The sequence below is a fragment of the Onychostoma macrolepis genome, chromosome 17 (assembly GCF_012432095.1).
Source record: "Onychostoma macrolepis isolate SWU-2019 chromosome 17, ASM1243209v1, whole genome shotgun sequence".
NCBI lineage: Eukaryota > Metazoa > Chordata > Actinopteri > Cypriniformes > Cyprinidae > Onychostoma > Onychostoma macrolepis.
In genome coordinates, this window is record NC_081171.1 from 1,294,833 (window position 1) to 1,303,516 (window position 8,684).

Sequence of the window (8,684 nt, forward strand, 5' to 3'; positions counted from 1 at the left end):
ACCGCTTTTGAAAAACCGTAAATTGACGTTCCCAGAATTCCCTGCGTTGCATTTCAAATTTTGTTTGAATTTGATGTTTTTTCTTTGAAATAACTAGGTTTCTTCTTAGTTTTTTTCTTATCAGTTATGTTTATTAGGGTTGTATGTTACATCTAATGTTGTTAAATTAATGTTTATTGCATATTTCAGTTTAATGAGTCTCACCATGATGGTGTTTAGTGTTTGTGTGAGTGACACTGTGTGCCTTCTATATATGTTACTATTTAAAAGCTGCTTGTGATGGGCTTAATTGGTTCATCATGTGACTTTCTCATCACCTTCTGCATTTGGTGGTTATCAGTGTATTTCAAAGGTACAAAACAGATTTCAGTACTTCAATAGGTTGGTATATTAACATTATATCAGTTAATGAAATTACGGTATTTAACTGTAAATTTAAGTTAAAACCGTAAAACCTAAAATGTTGCTACCGTATATTTTACGGTAGAATTCCGGCAACCACAGCTGCCGTTTTTTTACCGTAAATTTTACATAATTTTTTTTACAGTGATTTACTTGGCAGTCAATGGGACGGTTTTCATCCAAAATATCTTAAATTGTGTTCCGAAGACGAATTAAGCTTTTACGGGTTTGGAATAACATGGGGGTAAGTGATTAATGACAAAATTTTCATTTTGGGGTGGAGTATCCCTTTAATCTCATAATTATCATAGCATGCAATAATTATGATTTGTTATCTCATAATTATAACTTATGTCATAGTTTTGAACATCTCCTAATTTGTACTTTTTAATCTCGTAATTATGACTTAGTATGTCAAATGATCATCAGGCCTTTGAGGAACATTCATTTGTTGATTCTCTCAGTCACCACTCGTTGTCCAGATAAACTGTCTGCATAAAATCTGTTATTTAATGACTATTATTTCATATGTCAGGCTTTGTTTTAGTGTTAAAGGGTTACATGTTTAAAACCCCTAACTGAAGAATCACCCAGTATTTGTCATTCGGATCTTACAGATACGTCAATGAAATGTTTTTTCACACTTATGATAAGTGCAATCATTTGCGTTCGGCCCGCCAGCGCCGGCTTCTCCTGGAGTCATTCTGGGCAATTTGTACTTACAGCCGTGAGAATAATTATCCACCTTTCCTCGGCCAGACGATGCCGGCTCTCGGCCAGCGGTAACTCAAAGCCGACTGCTGAAAAATGCAGGAGCTATTAAACAAAAAAGCTCTCTAATATCTCCTTTCTAGCTGTGAGTCAACAGGTTTAGCTGTCCCAGGGGTGTTTACCTGCATCTGTGTGTGTGTGTAAACTAAGAGAGGCTGCGGTCAGCGGCGTATTCACATGCTAATGGCATCTGATGAGTCATTGTGTGGTGAATAACAGATCAGTCCGTCTCTCCAAACATTCTCCTTGTGTTTGGTTTGGGAATTTCCCAGTAATATGCTATAGATAGCTCTCATGCTCGAAGGGACAGGACTCCCAAAAATGCAACAAAAAAATCATCTACTCACCCTGACGTCGTTCCAGACTTGTAGGACTTTCTTTTGTCTGGAGAACAAAAGGGAAGATGTTTAGCAGAATGTTCACGCTGCACTTTTCCTAATAAAAATCACATTGCGTTCAGAGGCCATCAAGCTCCAAAAAACAAAACAAAACACGTCTGAAATCATATCACACAATTTGCAAATAATTACAAAGAAACAGCAAAGAACCCAGTGTTATTTGATATACTGGTATAGTTTTTAATATTTTTAATTAGACTTTATATTTACATTTTTTGTTTGCATTTGAATTTTTGTTCGCATTTTAGCAATTTTGTGTTTTTTTTTTATTTGTAGTTGTTTAATGTCTAGATCATTTTTATTTCAGCTTTAGTTATTTGTTATAAGTTATATTCGTACTTCATTTATAGCATTATATTTTTGTTAATATTTTTAATTTTTTGCTTTCATTTCAATTTTAGTTCAACTTTTAAGAACAAGTCTATAGAGCTTTTTATTCATTTTATTTCAGTTTTAGTTATTTTCATATTCCAGCTTCAATTAAATGATAATGAGAAATGTTGCTTTTTGCATCTATAAAATAAATTTAATTTTTTCTTTTTTTTTTTAAATAAAACAAAATTTCGAAGTCTTCTGAAGTCATATTACACAATTTATAAATAATTAAAAAACATGGCAAGCAACATGTTATTTTAGTATCAGTGATATACTATTAGGCCTATAGTTTTTGATAATATACTGAATTAGATTTTAGTAATTTTTCTGTGCATTTTATTATTTTTGTGCATATTTTATTTATCTGTACATATTATTTTTTATTATATTTACTTCAGTTTTACTTATTTAGTTGTTAATATTAGTTGCATATTTTTAGCTACTATTTTTAGCTACACATCAACTTAAAGTAAACAAAAAATGAGAAATGTTGCCTTGGCAACTAACTTTGTTTTATATAGTTTAAGAATAAAAGTCAATTGGAGTCATTTAAAATTAATAATAATTTAGAATATATACTTTAGAATACGCAAAACATATAAAATATAATTTATTTTGATTGTTGACTGTAACATCTAAACAAGCATTTTTTTAAAATTGTAAATAAAAAAAAGATTACCCGTCTATGATTAAAAAGAAAATTGTTTCTGCTTACTAATGTCACATTTAATTCAATGCGTTACCATTCTTCGTGAAAATCAGTAACAATTTCTGAGTTTCTTTTTCAGTGAATTAAGTCACACAGGTTTTGAATGACGTAAGGTTTAGTGAATGATGACAGAATTTATCCTGGGAATAAACCGACCCCTTAAAGCTTGATTTGCACATAATGATCTCATAAATAGTTTTCCAACAGCTCTGTTTAATAAATTCACCCACTAAACTCCTGTTTTGTTGTTCATCGTGATGTCTCTCCTATATGATTATCATATGCAGATGTCATATATTCAACATGAGGTCATGTGTTTGTGTTGGTGAATGACTCATGAGCTCACTTCGTCTGCAGAGAGCTAAAGTTAAATGTGACAACGCTCCCTTGAAAATTTCATGTCATTAAATCACAAGTGCAATAATTTTTTATATTTTAGAAGTGATGTTGGACAATGGAAAATAAGTATTTGGGCCAGTTGCGTGAACTTCTTAAACCACAAATTTGGTGCAAAAACAATATTCATTCAGAAATTGCTAGTAAGTTTCACAAAGAAACAGCAAGTTACACATTGAACATGACATTTAGAAGTAGTACTGAATACTGAAATAGTATTTTCTTTTAAAACTCCAATAATCTTTATTTACAACTTTGAACAATAACTTTTATTTCTCAAATTTTTCCTATATGATGGGTTCACTCAGAAATTGCTACTAAATTGCACAAATAACAAAAATGAAATTACATTTTACACTGAGAAAAAAAATACTTTGAAACGATTCTCACTCAGAAATCGCAAGAAAATTTAATATACTGTATAAGTACACATGCAATTTTGGAAAGATGAATAAATGCTGGGAAAAAAAATCTGAAGTAGTAACAATTCTCACTTAGAAATTGCTAGTAAATTTTACTAAGAAAAGGCAAGTAATATGTTGAATGTTTTGAAACGTGAACTTTTAAAGTAGAAAGACTGAAAAACACGCTCCAATAATCTTTGTTTTATTTACAAAACTGAAAAAAAAAATTGTAGTGTAGTATTATTGATATATACTTATAGTGTTTTTGTATTTATTATTTGAATATTAGTATTATTATTTTTGTTTTCATTTTAATTTTAGTTACAATTTTAGTAATTGTGCTGTATTTTGTATCAGTTTTCTAATATGTCTATAGTTTTTGTATATTTTTTTATTTCAGTTTTACTTATTCTAGTATTTAACTTAAACTAAACAAAATTAGAAATGTTGCCTTGGCAACTAGCTGAAATATTTCAGTTCATTTTAATTTTATTTCAAGTAATGAAAAACTTTTATGGTTTTAGTTTAACGATTATAACCCTGCAAGTAATACATTAAACTAAATGTGAAATTTTGAAGTATAGGAATTTTCTTGCAAAATGTGCTCCAATAATCTTTGTTGCAATACCACTTTAAAAATATTGTTTTTTTTTTTTTTACAGTTCGATCCACATTTATTTGTGTAGCACCTGTTTTGCACTACATATCATTCCAAAACAGCTTCACAGAAAATGCTTGTTTTTAAAACAGTTATTATAATACGGTTATGCAAACGTCTGGATCAGATGGACGGGTGCGTATGAGATGTTTGGGCTCAGACCAAAGTCAGATGAGGTAGAAGTGTAAACAACACATTTAAGTGTCATTTGACCCGAGGAGGGAACAGGTAATCAGAGACTGACCCCAGTAAAGCTGCTTCTCATTTCACCACAGTAATACCATCACAAGACGACTGCCGACAGGCCAAAAGAGAGAAAGTCACTCGCCCTGACAGACACACACACACACACACACAATCACAGTGACTCAGTATGTGCGATATATAATGCGTGTCTATCTGCGCCGATGATCTTAGACTGTTCATTTATTCAGTTTGCTCAGTTTCAAATAATGGTCATATTATCATGCTGCAACGATAAAAAACATGCTTGAGTTACTGTAATGAATATGGTGGAGGTGTTGGGCGCTATAACGCTGAATTATTCATCTGAAAACGACTGTCGATAATAAAGACGGAGAGGGAAAATCAATCAGGAGTCAGTGAAATATTATCCATATCAGGAGGAGATTCACGCCGCGTATCAATCGGTGAAGGTCTCTTAATGTATATGCATTAATTATTCAAACCAAGAGCTGAGAGACTCTTCAAGATCCCTAGACTAGTGGGTTTTCATAGCGAGGACGTGTTGATCATGTTCGTGCGTCTGCCGCTGGTCAGACAGACGTTATTGAAGGGTCATTGGTTTGCAGTGACCTGTAGGCTAGGCAGAGAAATGATGTCAGATTCTTTAACACATGGAAAACAAAAGTATTGTCAATCAGCCGCAGCTAGACAGACCATCAACAACTCAGAGGAGCCCCATTTAGACAAGCCATTTAAAGGAATAGATCACCCAAAAATGAAAATGTGCTCATCCTCGGTCCATTCAAGATTAGGATGAGTGTGTTTCTTCATCAGGTTTGTAGAAATGTGTCTCTGCATCAGTGTCTCAGCAATGGATGCTCTGCAGTGAATGGGTGCCGTCAGAATGAGAGTCCAAACAGCTGATAAAAACATCCACACCACTCCAGTCCATCAGTTAACATCTGGAGAAGACAAAAGCTGAGACAAATCCATCATTAAGACATTTTAACTAAAATATGAGTCCTTAAATCATAACGCTCCCTCAAGTCCATCAAAATCCAGCCACATATTTGTTTAGAGCTGTTTTGTCTTGTAAACGCTGCTTGATCTGCAGATTTCTCTCCTGATTCACACCAGAACACTTTTTCACTGGAGGAAGCGTTATTATAGATTATGGACTCTATGGCATTTGAGTTAAAAACGTCTTAATGCTGGATTTGTTTCAGCTTTTGTCTTCTCCAGATGTTAACTGATGGACTGGAGTGCTGTGGATTATTGTGATGTTTTTATCAGCTCTCATTCTGACGGCACCCATTCACTGCAGAGCATCCATTGCTGAGACACTGATGCAGAGACACATTTCTACAAACCCGATCTTGGCCTGAGGTTGAGCACATTTTCAGCAAACCATATTGGACTGTATATTTTATTGTTTATATTTTATATTGTGCAAAAACAAACTAAAGTAAACCTAACTAAAAATCAAGATACGTTTACTTGAGATGCATAAGTAAAATAATAATAATACATTTTTGTTTAGTAAAAATTTACCAAAGTAGTGAGTTTATCAGCCAATGGGTTAAGACAAATAAACCTGTTTTCTTTTGTGAATTGAAAGACATGAAAACTATAAAGAAAAGAGGCGTTTGTGAAGAGAAAAGATCCTGCAGTGTTTCAGACACCTGATCTGGTGAATCTACAGATGAGCGACTGAAGTGAACAGATGCTCTTTGGAGTTTTTTTCTGAAAACGCTCTGCTGAATTTTGTTTGACTTCAACCACAAACAGTAGAGGAGTGTGTGTGAGGGGAAATACCGTGTGTCAGGCAGGATGATGTTGAGCATGAGGTGATTGTCGAACATTTAACCACATTACACAATGAGGCCTGACATCACCTGCTGCGCTCCAGTAAAGCGTGTGTGACCAAACGTCAGCTCATCTGGAAAATCACACCGAGGTTCAGTGTCTCAATGTGTGAAATAAAGGTTATAAACCGTTCAACCCATCCTGCCCAAAACAAGAGGACAGATGTATTCAGCAGAAATGATTTTCTTACTTAGTATTTTTGTCTGCATTCTTGGTTTAAGAACGTTTTCACTAGAAAACAAGACTGAAAATTGTCTGTAGTGATTATTCATTTAAATAAATCAGTTATTCTTTTACAATATCCTGGTAAAAAAAAAAAAAAACTATAAAAAGAGGAAACGTTTTATTTAATCTGACACTTTAAAAATGTCGTTCATCTGTATATTCTAATGTAGCCACATTTATTTAGTCATATTAAATTATATTTTGACTTGAATGCCAGTTCATTTATATTAAAATGTGTTTTAGGTTACCTGAAAAAAACATGTTTTGTAGTGCAGACACAAATGAATCAATAAATACCTTACAATAAGAGTATAGAGCAAAAAAATGAAAATATAGAGAGCAGATCATTTGATGATAAATGTTTGAGTTCATATTGAGTTCTCTGACTTTTCTGTGAGACATTGTTGAGATATTATGGAATCAATTTTCCACCAAAAGTATTGTGGTCAAGGATCACAAAACTAATAAGCTTGAAACAAAAATGTAGACACATGTAAAACAACAACAACAACAACAACAAAAAAAAAAAAACAATGCAAAATTGTAAGAATAGCAAACAACTTGGACACATATCGGGCTTAAACGTCATCATTTATCCACAAAAAAACAGAGGAATATAACCAAGGAAAACATGATATTATAGGCTATAAGTTGAATAATTTTGCATTAATATTTCAGTTTTGTGCAACATAATTTTAAATGTGTTTAAAGTTTTGAATCATGCTTATTTTTTTAAATGTGTTTTTACATTTTTTGAATTCCGTTTCTTATTTGAAACATCTGAGAAGCAAGATATTTCAGCAAGAGTCTTACTGCTGTCTTCTCAACAATAAGCAGTTAATTTTACAACACACAAAAGTCAATACGATTAGTGAAACACAGTGGTTTATGTATGTGGCGTGAGCGTTGACCAGCGTTTCACCTCATTCTCGGGTGATGAGGTGACGCTGTTAACTAGTCTTTGATGTGAGCTGCACTATCTAACAGCCGATCGATAGACATGCTGATGGCAAATAAACCCAACATCAAAGCGCATCAGTGTGCAAACACACATCCACATGATTCGCTCGTTAAACGACACCTCAGGACACATCACATTCAACACACGGAACAGCCCAGTCTTAAAACACATTAAATCCTTCAACAAATTAGAAAGCAAATCTGGACAGATAATCACAGTTAAGGGATTCATGCTGCCAGGTCTAAAATATCAAACTCTGCCACGAGGTTAATAAGTTTAGAATTAGAATAATGCTTTGAAGTCCATTTCAATCAAATAATGGAACTGACACACACACACACTTTCAAAATATTTAGTGGTGTTTGAATCTTCACTAGAACTTTTGCTCATAGTTGATATCGATGATTCACATAAGACAGGATAAAAAAAAAAGAAAAAACAAACAAACACTATAACAACTGCATAGCAACACGCTAGTAACCAGTCAAAACACCAGAGCAACCAGGTAACAACACCCTAGTAAAAAAATCTAAATATGAAAGCAACCACATAACAACACCTTGTTATGAACCACTCAAAAATAGCAATAATCAAATAACCACTCAAAACACCATAGCAACCACACAGAAACAACCTAGTAACCACTCAAAACACCACAGCAACCACATAGCAACACCCTAGTAACCACTTAAAACACCAAAGCCACCACAGAGCAACACCCTAGTAAGCACTCAAAAAAGCAATGGCCTAGTAACCACTCAAAACACCAAGGCAATCACTTAGCAATGGCCTAGTAACCATTAAAAATACAATTTCAACACTCTAGTAACCACTCAAAATACCATAGTAATGGCCAAATAACCACCCCAATCACCAAAATGACCACATATCAGCATCCTCGTAACCACTCAAAACACCAAAACAACCACATAGCAACATCCTAGAAAACATTCAAAACAACTGCATAGCAACACTCTAGAAACCACTCAAAACAACAGCATAGAAACACCCTAGAAACCACTCAAAACAACCACATAGCAACACCCTAGAAACCACTCAAAACAACCACATAACAACACCCTACTAAACAATCAAAACATCAAAACAAACACATAGCAACACCCTAGAAACCACTCAAAACAACAGTATAGTAACACCCTAGAAACCACTCAAAACACCCACATCACAACACCCTACTAACCAATCAAAACATCAAAACAACCACATTGCAACACTCTACTAACTAATCAAAACATTAAAACAACCACATAGCAATGCCCTAGAAACCACTCAAAACAACCACATAGCAACACCTTAGTAACCACTCAAAATA